This window comes from Lithobates pipiens, unplaced genomic scaffold, assembly GCF_037356315.1.
Source record: "Lithobates pipiens isolate NorthernLeopardFrog02 unplaced genomic scaffold, aLitPip1_a1.2 Scaffold_10, whole genome shotgun sequence".
Lineage (NCBI taxonomy): Eukaryota > Metazoa > Chordata > Amphibia > Anura > Ranidae > Lithobates > Lithobates pipiens.
The window spans coordinates 126,529,423-126,543,381 of record NW_027507686.1 but is presented as its reverse complement, the minus strand read 5'-3'; the positions used below and the strand labels follow the sequence as shown (position 1 = coordinate 126,543,381).

At 47.2% G+C, this 13,959-nt stretch overlaps 1 protein-coding gene across 1 annotated transcript in view; it reads right to left on the bottom strand.

Moving 5' to 3' along the window:
* SLC6A2 (solute carrier family 6 member 2) overlaps positions 1 to 13,959 on the bottom strand; it is a 698,054-nt gene that overhangs the window by 510,049 nt on the left and 174,046 nt on the right. The gene's annotated exons all lie outside the window — the stretch shown is intronic.

Here is a 13,959-nt window from a genome sequence, read left to right as displayed (position 1 = left end):
CTTCTGTCTCAGGACAGCAAAAACAGGATACAACCACTGAATTGTGCCCTTCTTATATTGCTCACAACACAGAGGGGTATGGTTCTGTAGTCCCCAAAGCTAACTATGAGCGATGTAACTGATTGTAGTCAGCACAAGCATAGATCACAGAAGTTGGCAGCTCAAAAGATTTCTGCCAAGACCAACAGCCATTTTTTTATTAAACAAATGTAACAAAATCCTTTTAATATTGTACTGTATATAATAATACATTATATCAGTGGCGAAGCTAGGCATTCTTTCACCCGGGTCCCTTTGGTGACCCCCACTATCACCCGAGAAGTTCTTTATCCACGCACCCCCAGCCCCCTACCCAGGGGAAGAAGTTCAAGTGTGATAAATACATAACTGAGCCAAAGGTTGGTAATAATCATATATACAATATATTAGTAATTTCAAACTTTTGTTAATAGTGCCTGGCTGCACATATAGCATGAAGGCCTACACAATCACAGCAGAGGTTAGGTTTGAATATCGGATTAGGAGGGGCGTTGCTGGGAAAGGAGAAGTGAGCCAAGAAGCAGGTTTCTAAAAAGGCCTGCTTCTGTGCACTCTTCTTTCATCCTGGCTGTGCCCCTCCTAATCTTAGCCCTTGTACACACGATCGGAGATTCTGACGGAATGTGTCCGATCGGAGCGTTTTGTCGGATATTCCGACTGTGTGTGGTCTGCATCGGACTGTTTCCGTCTGAATATCCGTCGGACCAAATTTTCCAACTTGCCGGAAACATTTTGCGACAAAATGCTCCGATCGGACTTACTCTGATCATGTGTAGAGAATTCCGATCGGACAAAGTGCCACGCATGCTCAGATCAAATACCTACATCAAAGCTATTGGCTACTAGCCTGAACGTAGTCCCATCGTAACGAAATTACGTCATCACGTTCTGAAAGATCGGATTTTCCGACAACTTTGTCCGACCGTGTGTATGCAACAGTTTCGGACAAGATCCGTCGGACAAAATCCGACGGATTTGGTTGTCGGAATCTCCGACCGTGTGTACAAGGGCTTAGAGGTATGGCTTGAAATTTCCTCATAAAGCTTCTTTGTTCTGGTGTGGCAGATAACATTGTCACCTCTTCTTTAAGCCAAACCCAAAACACTTTAGCAGTGCAGGGCAATTTTTTGTTTTTGTAGTATACACTATAGGATTGTAAAAGACCTGGAGAACCTTTGGGTACCCGAGCAAGAGTAGTAATGCAGTGCAAGTAGCGTATTGTGATAAGCAGTGGGTGTGGCCAAATTGCATTAACACTGGGAGGGGCATAAAGGGCTATTGTTAAAAAAAACAAAAGTATTTTTGAACTCATAAAGTGGACAGTATATGGATGGTGTCAGTAGGGCAGTGGACGGTGTTAGTAGGGAAGAGGATGGTGTCAGTAAAACGGTGGATGGTATCAGTGGAGCAGAGGTTGGTGTCAGTAGGCAGAGGACAATGTCAGTAGAGCAGTTACATAGTTACATTTAGTCAGGTTGAAAAAAGACAAAAGTCAATCTAGTTCAAACAGTAAAAGATAAAAATAAAAAAACATACAATTTCATATACCTATTCCTATACCCTCAGTTGATCCAGAGGAAAACCCCAGCAAACCATGATCCAATTTGCTACAGCAGAGGAAAAAATTCCTTCCTGATCCCCCCAGAGGCAATCGGATATTCCCTGGATCAACTTTACCTATAGATGTTAGTATCCAGTTATATTATGTACATTTAGGAAATAATCCAGGCCTTTCTTAAAGCAATGTACTAGAACTAGCTCTTGAGGGAGTCTATTCCACATTTTCACAACTCTTACTGTGAAGAAACCTTTCCGTATTTGGAGATCTTGTCCTCTGTAATGAACTTAAAGTCAATACCTCAACACCAAGTTCACTATATGGAGCCCTTATGTATTTGTACTTGTTGATCATATCCCCCCTTTAATCTCCTCTTCTCAAGGGAGAATCAATTCTGTTCCTCTAATCTATCCTCATAGCTGAGGTCCTCCATGGCTCTTGTCAGTTTGTTTGCCCTTCTCTGCACTTTCTCCAGTTCCCCGATATCATTTTTGAGAACTGGAGCCCAAAACTGAACTGCATATTCCAGGTGAGGTCTTACTAATGATTTGTACAGGGGCAAAATGATCTCTCTCCATGCCTCTCTTAATACAAGAAAGGACATTGCTTGGCTTGGGAGCTTAGCATCGCATGGTATTATTAAAGCGGGGTTCCACCCTAAAGTGGAACTTCCGCTTATCGGAACCCTCCCCCCTCCGGTGTCACAATTGGCACCTTACAGGGGGGAGGGGGGTGGAGATACCTGTCAAAGACAGGTATTTACACCCACTTCCGGGCATAGACTCCCATGGGAGTCTATAGCCGCGTACACACGTAGCCGTCTGTCCGACGTACTTAGTCTGGCGGACGTCCGCCAAACTGTCCGTCGGAATTTTCGAACGGGCTACTTGCCCACACACGGCACTTTTTCAGCGGACTAATCTGGCGTACTAAGTCCGCCGTACTTTCGAAATGAACGGACTCGCCCACACACGCGGAGGAAAGTCCGCTCATTTCGAGCGCGTCTCCAGGTAGGCGGGGCCCGCGAAGGAGACGTCGCTGGCCCCGCCGCCTGGTATGGACTTAAAGGGGTACCCCCAACGCCGAAAAAAATAGGCGTGGGGGTCCCCCCCAAGTCCACAACAGACCCTTGTCCGAGCACGCTACCCGGCCGGTCAGGAAAGGGGGGCGAGCGAGCGCCCCCCCCCCTCCTTAGCCGTACCAGGCCGCGTGCCCTCAACATGGGGGGTGCCTTGGGGAAGGGGGGGCCGCGCGCCCCCCCCACCCCAAAGCACCTTGTCCCCATGTTGATGAGGACAAGGGCCTCTTCCCGACAACCCTGGCCGTTGGTTGTCGGGGTCTGCGGGCGGGGGGCTTATCGGAATCCGGGAGCCCCCTTTAATAAGGGGGCCCCCGGATACCGGCCCCCCACCCTATGTGAATGAGTATGGAGTACAATGTACCCCTACCCATTCACCTGTAAAATAAAAGTACAAAAAAAAACACAACACACGAGATAAAATACTTTATTGCACAGCTCCGGGGGTCTTCCGTCTTCGGGGGTCTTCTCGCCGGACTCCTCCGCTATCTTCTTGTAGCTCTCTTGCTAGCGGAGGAGTCCGGCTTTCTTCCTCGCCGCCGGCCTCTTCTTCCGACTTCGGGGGTCTTGTCCCCCTCTTCGGTTCTTCTGCCGGGCCACCGCGCCTTCTTATAGCTCTTTTACAGGCGGTGGCCCGGTCTTCTGTCGCCGCGGCCGCCTTCCGTTCTTCTTCTTCTTCTTCTTCTTCTCCTTCTTCTCCTGGAGATGTTGACTCGATGCTCTCTCCGGCCACAATGCCAGGGACGCGCTGCGCGGCCACTTATATAGGGACAAGGGGTGGTGTCACATGGCTTTATGTCACATGGGTTGGTGTCACATGGTGACCCCGCCCCCTTACGATGTCACAGTCCCCATGTGACATCAACCCATGTGACCAACCCATGTGGCATAAAGCCATGTGACACCGCCCCTTGTCCCTATATAAGTGGCCGCGCAGCGCGTCCCTGGCAGTGTGGCCGGAGAGAGCGTCGAGTCAACATCTCCAGGAGAAGAAGGAGAAGAAGAAGAAGAAGAAGAAGAAGAACGGAAGGCGGCAGCGGCGACAGAAGACCGGGCCACCGCCTGTAAAAGAGCTATAAGAAGGCGCGGTGGCCCGGCAGAAGAACCGAAGAGGGGGACAAGACCCCCGAAGTCGGGAGAAGAGGCCGGCGGCGAGCAAGAAAGCCGGACTCCTCCGCTAGCAAAAGAGCTACAAGAAGATAGCGGAGGAGTCCGGCGAGAAGACCCCCGAAGACGGAAGACCCCCGGTGCTGTGCAATAAAGTATTTTATCTCGTGTGTTGTGTTTTTTTTTGTACTTTTATTTTACAGGTGAATGGGTAGGGGTACATTGTACCCCATACTCATTCACATAGGGTGGGGGGCCGGTATCCGGGGGCCCCCTTATTAAAGGCAGATTGTTGTGCAAACCGAAATTCTAAGTCCGCCGTACTGTCGGGTCAAAAAAGTATGCCGGAGGCTACACACGGGGGGATTGTTTGGCGGACTTGAGTTTGCCGGACTTTTCCACCGGATTGTTTGATCGTGTGTACGCGGCATATGTCATTTCCTGTCCTGCCGCGCTGTCTGCTGGGACACACACGGGTCCCAGTGACAGCGCGGACAATTCCTATTGCGCTGCATGACTCGCGCATGCACAGTAGGGAACCGGGAAGTGAAGCCGATTTGCTTCACTTCCTGATTCCCTCACCTAGAATGGTGGCGGCAGCAGCCGAGAGCCGAGCGATCGATCGGCCTCGGCTGCCGGCATCGCTGGAACCCGGGACAGGTGAGTGTCCATTTATTAAAAGTCAGCAGCTGTAGTATTTATAGCTGCTGGCTTTTAATATTTTTTTTGTAGGTGGAATCCCTCTTTAAGCTTATGCTCTATCAAAACCCCCAGATCATTCTCCACCATTGATTCCCCCAGCTGTACCCCCCTCCAGTATACATGATGCATACATATATCCCTAATTGCACAATTTTACATTTATCAACATTAAACCTCATTTGCCACACAGTTGCCCCATTAAACAGTGCATTAGGGGCCGGCTAGTAAGTTGTAAGCAGTGGATGGTGTAAGTCAGCAGAGCAGTGGACTTTGTCAATAGAACAGAGGACAGTGTCAGTAGAGCAGAGGTTTGTGTCAGTAAGGCAGTGGACACTGTAGGGCAAAGAACAGTTTCACTAGATCAGAGGTTGGTGTCAGCAGGGCGGTGGAAGGTGTCAGTAGTGCCCCCCCCCCCCCCCCCCACTGCTCCTCCTTTCCAGGTGTCAGTAGGGCAGTGCAATGAAGAATGGTAGGTCAGCTGCAACTCTGCAGCATGTGAAAGACTGATCGCTGTCTCATCCCATCTTCTCTCCCTGCCGCTCCCCTGGAGCCTGATCTCCTCATCATCTGTAGCTTTAGTACTAGTGGTGTGGAGGAGATCAGGCACCATGGGGTGCGGCAGGGAGAGAAGATAAGATGAGACATACAGCGCCTTTTTTTAACACAGCAAATTGAAGTACCTTGGGCTCCCCAAGGCCTAAATCTGGCACTGGATGAACGCCTGAACAGCCAAAGTTAGTACTGAATGAACCACTGGATCATTCTTAATCATAAATAGGGTATGTGTGTAAGTGACACAATTGTATTCAGTGTCCTAGAGGTAAAAATCAAAGCTGCATGATCATGTAGTATAGTTTACGTGTAAAAACAAAAAGTCCATCAGTTGCTTATTCATCTAATAAATTCATAATTATCATGTGCTCATTTGACCTAATGCTCAAGCAAGGATATTTTACTCTTCTTATGACTTATAATTGTGTAGCGCCGACTCCTGAAAAGCACGAGCTATGTGTTTTTTCTCATTTACCGTATATACTCGAGTATAGGCCGACCCGAATATAAGCCGAGGCCCCCAATTTACCCCCAAAAAAACTGGCAAACTTATTGACTCGTGTATAAGCCGAGGGTAAGACATGCCTGTCCATCCCTGTGTGTGTGTCCGTCCATCCCTGTGTGTCCGTCCATCCCTGTGTGTCCGTCCATCCCTGTGTGTCCGTCCATCCATCCCTGTGTGTGTGTGTGTCCATCCATCCATCCATCCCTGTGTGTGTGTCTCCATCCATCCATCCATCCATCCCTGTGTGTGTGTGTCTCCATCCATCCATCCATCCATCCCTGTGTGTGTGTGTCTCCATCCATCCATCCATCCCTGTGTGTGTGTGTATCCATCCGTGTGTGTGTGTGTGTGTGTGTGTGTGTGTGTGTGTGTGTGTGTGTGTGTGTGTGTGTGTCCAGCCTACCTGTGTCCCGAGCCTTTGTCCCGAGCCTCCGTCCCGTGCCTTGCCTCCTTGCCTCCGTGCCTCGCCGCCGTGCCTTGCCTCCGTCCCGTCCCGACCCGTGCCGTGCCTTGCCTTGCCTCCGTCCCGTGCCCTCTTCGTCGGCGCCTCGGCGGCCATTGTAAAATTCAAAAGCTGCGCCGCCGCCTTCGCCTGTGATAGGCGGAACACTGAATTTCCCAGCAGCCTGTGTTCCGCCTATCACGTACATCGTATCATCCTCGTCCGTAGTACGAGGATGATACGATGTCCGTGATAGGCGGAACACAGGCTGCTGGGAAATTCAGTGTTCCGCCTATCACAGGCGAAGGCGGAGCCGGAGGCGCGGCTTTTGAATTATAGAATGGCCGCTGTCTGTCTGCTCGACACGCTGATCGAGCGGGCAGACAGCGATGACTCGAGTATAAGCCGAGGGGGCACTTTCAGCCTCAAAAAAGAGGCTGAAAATCTCGGCTTATACTCGAGTATATACGGTAACATTCCTGGAACCACAGTTTGGTTTTGGGTTCAATTATACTAAATTGTGGTCTCGGTACCAGTCTAGCTGGATTGCACTGTCTTCTGCTTGGCTATAGGTGGTGCTGTCATCTCTGGCAGGTGTGAGAACGCAGTTCAGCTAGGTGCATTGGGTACTATCTTTCTCGGGATCAACTCAGTGGGTGGGTCGTCCTGCTGTGCACACTGGGAGAGGGTACTTAAGGTACTGACATCACCCCCAGGGCCAGCCCCCAGGGCTCTCATGGCCTGGGGTGTGGATCCATCCAATTCTGAGTCTCGGGGCTGGCTAGCCTGATGCAAAGTAACTGGAAGGAGGATTCGGAAGTGGCCCGGTGCTGTCACAGTTGTGGAGAGGCCCCGCAACTGAAAAAAGCAACCGGGGGAGGACTCTTCAGGAGAAGGCCATGCGGAAGGCTGGCTTCTCAGAAAGAGCCTGGAGGTTCAGTTGAAAGACCCTAAGTGAATCTACACTCGTATGGTATCGCCGGACCGGCTGCAAGATACTGGTACCGTATGAGGCTCTCTAAGTTGTCTACATCCTTCAGTTTATTCAAGTGTTCTACAACAAGTCTGTGGCAGAGATTTTTCTTTATCTGAGCACTCTGTCAGTTGCTAGGCCTGGTTAGAGGAGATCTATACGATAAGGGTGAAGATCCAGTTGTGAATGGCTATTCTCTGGATTTCTAAAGTGAGAGACTTCCTATTTGACTAAGTTCCAAGAGTACCTGAACTTTCTACCTAAAACCCTCTAACCCTAATTGAGAACTGTGTTTTATCTACTTTTTCTTTGAAAATAAAAATCTCTTAAGCAGATCTGTCTCAGTCTCTACAGTTCTTGGGCCATCAACCTCGGGAAATTTCAAGACATACATGAGGTGAAGAAGGTAACGGTAAGCTCAATAAAATCAGCAGCTCCTTCGGGGGTCAGTGCTACACTTGAAAAAAAAAAAGTGAACATGAATTTAAAGAAAAATGTTATTATTTTGTATCACATGGACGGTGATAAATGATCACTATAAATGACTATAAATTACAATAAACAACCAAATAATTTTATGTTATTTGCTATTACAGTAGTTGAGTTTTTTAAACAGTAAGGACATAGGTATTTTTTTGCTGTTTTTCCATTTTTAGCTCAAATGTTAATAAAACATACAATGCTATTTTTATAAAACTTTTTTACATTTTTGGGTAATTTTGTATCATGTATCATGCCTTATAAACATCTGCATTAAGGTAATCATGCTTGATGTGACAAAAAAAACCTTAAAAATAAATAACTAAGTGGGGGGCGTGTCCGGCTGACTCAGCGGATGGTGGCTTCTTCCTCGAGCTCTGCTGACACCCCAGCTCCAGAATGACGTCCAGGGCAATCACCCACTCATTTATCCCTGCAAACTCTCCTCTACCTATGGAACACATGTCCTGATGTCAGAAGGATCCAGCACAGCCACAGAAGCTCACAGACTTCTACTAGGTCTGTGCCCTTCTGATATGTGCCCTTCTGATTTGGCGATCAGCTGGAATGACGTGACCATCGTGCATGCTCACATCAGAGGAGGCATTTTTTGAAGGGAGAGAGAATGTCACAGATAGGGATGAGCCAAACACCCCCCCCCTCCCCCCCGGTTCGGTTCGCACCAGAACCTTCGTACAAACTTTAGAAACCTATTAAAGTCTATGGGACTGGAACGTTCAAAATCAAAAGTGCTAATTTTAAAGGCTAATATGCAAGATATGCAACAGAAAACAGCAGCAATAAGGGGTATCTTCAACACTCACCAACTCCTGGAGATGCCTGTATTAGAGAACACCAGCATAAAAGGGTAGATACAGGTGTATACTGTGCTGGAGGCACACAACATTCACTAACTCCTGCAGATGCCTGTATTAGAGAACACCAGCTAAAAAGGGTAGATACAGGTGTATATTGTGCTGGAGGCACACAACACCCACTTTAACTCCTGCAGATGCCTGAGAAAAGAACACTGTCCCTGGCTATCTTGCTCTTTCCCTGCACGCCAGAACACACTACACAAGGCCATCGCGCTGGCGGCCTTATATAGTGTGGGGCATGTACCAAACCCCCCTGAGCTATAATTGGCCACAGGCATCCTGTCTGTAGCCAATTATGGCTCTCCTCGCTGCCGGTGCTGTGATTGGCCTAGCATGCACTGTGACCCCGCATGCTTGGCCAGAAATGCACTGCGATGGCGTAGTGCATTGTGGGTCGTTCGTACCACACGAATTTGGTGCCAACGGTCCACAAAGTTCTGAATTCGCCAAACAGACGAACGGCCGATGTTTGAGTTGAACATGCATTTGAGTCGAACACCGAGCTCATCCCTAGTCGCGGACACTATTAAAAGCTATTCCCATAGCGGAGGGACACCATAGTTCTCATATTGTGCCTCAATGTTGCGAGGCGGGGTTTCAGTCTGCTCACTGCTTTGTCAGTGTTGCATTGTGGCTTTAGTGTCTTGGTCAGTGCCTGTTGCCTGTGTCTAAGGGCGGATTGCAACACAGACCCGTGACATTCTCTCTCCCATCAAAAAATGCCTCCTCTGATGTGCCCCGTGGTCACGTCACTCCTGCTGATCAGGAAATCAGCTGGAGTTCAGCTCCATCTTGTGCATGTGGGGGCAATTTTTGACGGAGGGCACATATCGATAGAACACTGGCCCAGGGACCAGGCTGCAATCAAGATAGCATTTGCGGAGCTCGGAGCAGCATCATCGGTGCGCTCATCTCTGAACTGGAATCCTACATGCCAGATCACAGATTTCGGCTCCTCTGTATGATAGTGATCCTTGTGAGTCCTCTCCCCTACTACTCGCAGCCCTGTCAAATCTAAACCTAAAAAGGAGGAACCTCTCTATAGCCTCCCAGACTCTGCAGCTATGTCTCTCTCTCTGCCATCCCTGCAGCTGCAATCCACTATTAAAGCTTTACCTGCTAAGATAAGCCTGTGTCTGAGTTAGCCAAGAAGAACACGCTTTCCCTGAGAATATGTTTTCCCTGAGACAAACCCTACAAGATGACCTATCGGCAGTGACATCCTCACTATCTAGCACTATGCAAAAACAAGTTCAGGGAATTGAACACATAAAAACTTAAATGGGAGAAATGTTCCTGGCCCATAATGATCTACTGGGTGCTCATACAGAGCTTCAGCATCTGAAACTAAAGATAGCAGATTTGGAAGACCGCTTGAGGAGAAATAACATAACATTTTGCGGCAATCCAGAAATGGTCGACCAAGCCAAGCTGACATAGTGTCATACATACAACAGCTTATGAAAGATCTCCTCCCAATGATTACTGACCTAGAATTGGCCAAAGACAGGGCATATAGGATCCCTAAACCACCATTCCTACCTGCGTCAGTTCCTAGAGATGTACTTGTGCGCATTAACTTCTATCACATAAAGGAGAAGATGATGTCCATGGTGAGGAATTCTCCCTTATTCTCTGCACAGTATACAGATGTTAAGCTATATGCAAACCTCTCCAGGCCACACTATTGAACAGAAATTAGTGTCCATCACTAAAGCCCTCCGGAACAACGGCATAGGGTATTAATGGCGCTTTCCCACTAAGCTTGCAATTAAATGACATGGCAAGTTCTTCATGATCTACAGCCTAGAAATTTGCTTAACTCTGTTCAAAGAATGGCACATTCTGCCTGTGGATGACCAATCATCTGCTCCACAAACACTGCAACATATGGAAGCGAAGTGGACCTGTAGCAGAATCTACAGGCCAGCGTGATTACCTTACACCATTCCCTCTGTGATGATAGCTGGGGGTTTTCCAGCCTGTTGCTGGTATGGTTGTTCGCCCCCCCCCCCCCCCCCCCCCATATTTGAGGCAGTAAATACTAGACATGTGCAGAGTGACATATTTCATTTCAGAATTTCGTTTTCGTACGAAAAATAAATTTATTTAGTTACTCCCAAAATTCGTTTTTATTTATTTAGTTTTTTGTTCAAAAATTGCATTCGTCTGAAAATCCACATGAATTACGGTCTAATCTGTCTTTGAAGGCTTATGGTGTCTGTCGAATGTATAAAAAAGATTTGACGGAGCTGCTAAACTCTATATAGCCTATAGGTGGAGCATTTGACTCCGGAAATGTACGATTGCAGCGTCGTACAGTTTCGATGCTCTGTCGAATATTATTATAAACGTGTGTTTTTCCTTGCTTTGTCGAATCTCCGTCATTAATGTTAAATGAATGGTCTAAGTCTCACAGTGTCAGGTGTCAGATAGTGAGTGACAATAACGAATATGGCGGCAACCCATTGTGAGAGCGACATGGAGGCATTGGAGGACATTCCTGGGCCATCTACAAGTGTTTCTGTATATATATTATATACTCATTCAAACAGAAACTGGTGGACTGGTGATATCGATCACTGATCAGACAGGTAACAAGATTCTATAATAATAAATCCCCCCCACAACACAGGCAGCCTCTAAGGCTATCACAACAACACTAGCAGCAACACTAGTTTCACTATAAGGTTCTCACACTAACTCAATAGCAGCAGATTATTAGGAATAAGCTAAGTTTAACTGTAGCTTGCTTCACTATTGTTCTGCTGCTGTGCTTATGCTTAATAATAATTTGGGTTCTCTGAATAAGTGACAATTCAAACGGACCAGCTAAGATTGACTGTCTTCTCAAATGATTCAGTGTGTGTGTCTCTCTCTACTAGCAATTGTAAGTGAAAGTAAGTTGGCTGTACGTGTGTACTTAGTTCTAGCTATTTTACCTCTTTGGTTACAATCAGCCAATAACATTCATCATCATTATTTTTATTTTACTTCCCCCACCGAATTCCAGAATCTTTTCTCTCTGTTGAATCTTTTCTCTCTATGTCGAAAATGTTCTCTCTGTCAAATCTTTTCTCTATATAATCTTGGACTAATAGATGTAAGGTTAGGCACATTCGACCACAGGTTCAATAGACAGATTGTGATTGTCAGAGTCACGTTGAATCTCCTATTCTATATCGAACTGCTGTAACAACGAAAACGAAAATAAAGCATTTACCGTATTTGCCGGCGTAAAAGACGACCTTTTACACTTAAAAAAACTGGCCGAAAATCGGGGGTCGTCTTATACGCCAGATCAGCCCTTCCGATGTCTGCTGAGGGTTCGGTAATACTGTATGTAGCTTCGGCTACATACAGTATATACCGCTGAGCCAATCCCAGCGAGCGATGTATTCAAATGAATACAGAGCCTGCTCGGATTGGAGTAACAACCTCTGCCAATCTGAGCAGGCTACTCTGTAGCCTTTATCGGATTGGCTTTGAGAGTCAGAGAGGCATGGGCTGATGATGATACAGCCTCTGCCAATCCAAGCAGGCTTTGTATTCAATAATAGAATACATCGCTCGCCGTGATTGGTTCCAGCAAAAGTAGGAAGAAGGATATGGCGCCAGATCCTGCTCCAGCAAGAAGGACGGAATATCAAGCGTCGGAAGCCTTGGAAGGGGGTCGTCTTTTACGGTAAGTACAAGAAAAAAATGCTTAAACAACAGTAAGATTAGGGGGTCGTCTTATATGCCCGGTCGTCTTATACACCGGCATATATGGTATTTATGTCGGATCGTCGTTTTTCGGATTCCTTATCGTTTGCCAAAACGAAAACTAAAATACCTGAAATTCAGACGAAAATGCATTAGAACGAAAACGAATGCACATGTCTAGTAAATATTCCCTATTTCTCTTGCAGTTTTAGCAAGATTTTTTTATACCCTTTTTGCTCCTGTTTGTTTTGCCAGTATTCACTGCTCCACAAACCTCTATAGAATCGATGCCTTCAATCAACTACGCACAGCCTGCACCCTAATTTGACACATTCCCTGGATTTTGTAGGACAACTACAGCATTCTGTTGAAAGAACCAATCAACCATGTACAGTATCTCACAAAAGAGAGTACACCCCTCACATTTTTGTAAATATGTTATAATAGCTTTTCATGTGACAACACTGAAGAAAAGGCATGTTGCTACAATGTAAGCTTGTATAACAGTGTAATTTTGCTGACCCCTCAAAATTACTCACACAGCCATTAATGTCTAAATCGCTGGAAACAAAAATGATTACACCCCTAAGTGAAAATGTCCAAATTGGTCCCAAAGTGTCAATATTTTTTGTGGCCCCCATTTTTTTCCAGCACTGCCTTAACCCTCTTGTTCATGGAGTTCACCAGAGATTCATAGGTTACCACTGGAGTCCTCTTCCACTCCTCCATAACGATATCACGAAGCTCGTGGATGTTAGAAACTTTGCGCTCCTCCACCTTCCATTTGAGGAATCCCCACAGATACTCAATAGGATTTAGGTCTGGAGACATGCTTGGCCAGCCCATCACCTTTACCCTCAGCTTCTTTAGCAAGGCAGTGGTCGTCTTCGAGGTGTGTTTGGGGGTCATTATCATGTTGGAATACTGCCCTGCGGAGGGGATCATGCTCTGCTTCAGTATGTCACAGTAGATGTTGGCATTCATGGTTCCCTCAATGAACTGTAGCTCCCCATTGCTATCAGCACTCATGCAGCCCCGGACCATGACACTCCCACCACCATGCTTAACTGTAGGCAAGACACACTTGTCTTTGTACTTCTCACCTGGTTGCCGCCACACACGCTTGACACCATCTGAACCAAATAAGTTTATCTTGGTCTCATCAGACCACAGGACATGGTTCCACTAATCCATGTCCTTAGTAGGGATGAGCTTTGTGTTCGTGTCGAACATACGTTCGACTCGAACATCGGCTGTTCGCCCGTTCGGCGAAGTCCGAACGTTTTGGTCCGTTCGCGCCAAATTCGTGTGGCGCTCACGGCCCACAATGCACTGCGATGGCGCAGTGCATTGCTGGCTCATGATTGGCCAAGCATGTACTGTGACCCCGCATGCTTGGCCAATCGCAGCGGCAGCGAGGAGAGCCATGATTGGCCACAGGCAGGATGCCTGTGGCCAATCATAGCTCAGGCTGTGTAGTGCACGCCCCACACTATACAAGGCCGCCAGCGTGGCGGCCTTGTGTAGAGTGTTGGCGTCTGAATCAGTGGGTGTTCGGTGTACCTTCAACACAGTACACACCGATCGTTTTCGGCCGATTTTCGATCTTGCTGTTGTGTAGTGGTTGTTGTCTGCGTGCCCTGACCGCAGTATACACCGCTATATTCACCTCACCTATATAGCTAGTGATCAATCTTTTATAATAGAGCTTGCAGTCAGTAGTGTTAGGAGCTTGTGCGTGCTGTCTGCGAGCTCTGTACCCAGTACATACCGCTATATCCACCTACATAGCTCTTCTCTATTTGAGCCCACTTGCCATCTGCAGGAGTTATTGGAAGTTGTGTGTGCCTCCAGCACAGCACAGTATACATCTGTATATACCCCTTTATCTCTGGTGTTCTATAATAAAGGCATCTGCAGGAGTTAGTGGGTGTTCTGTG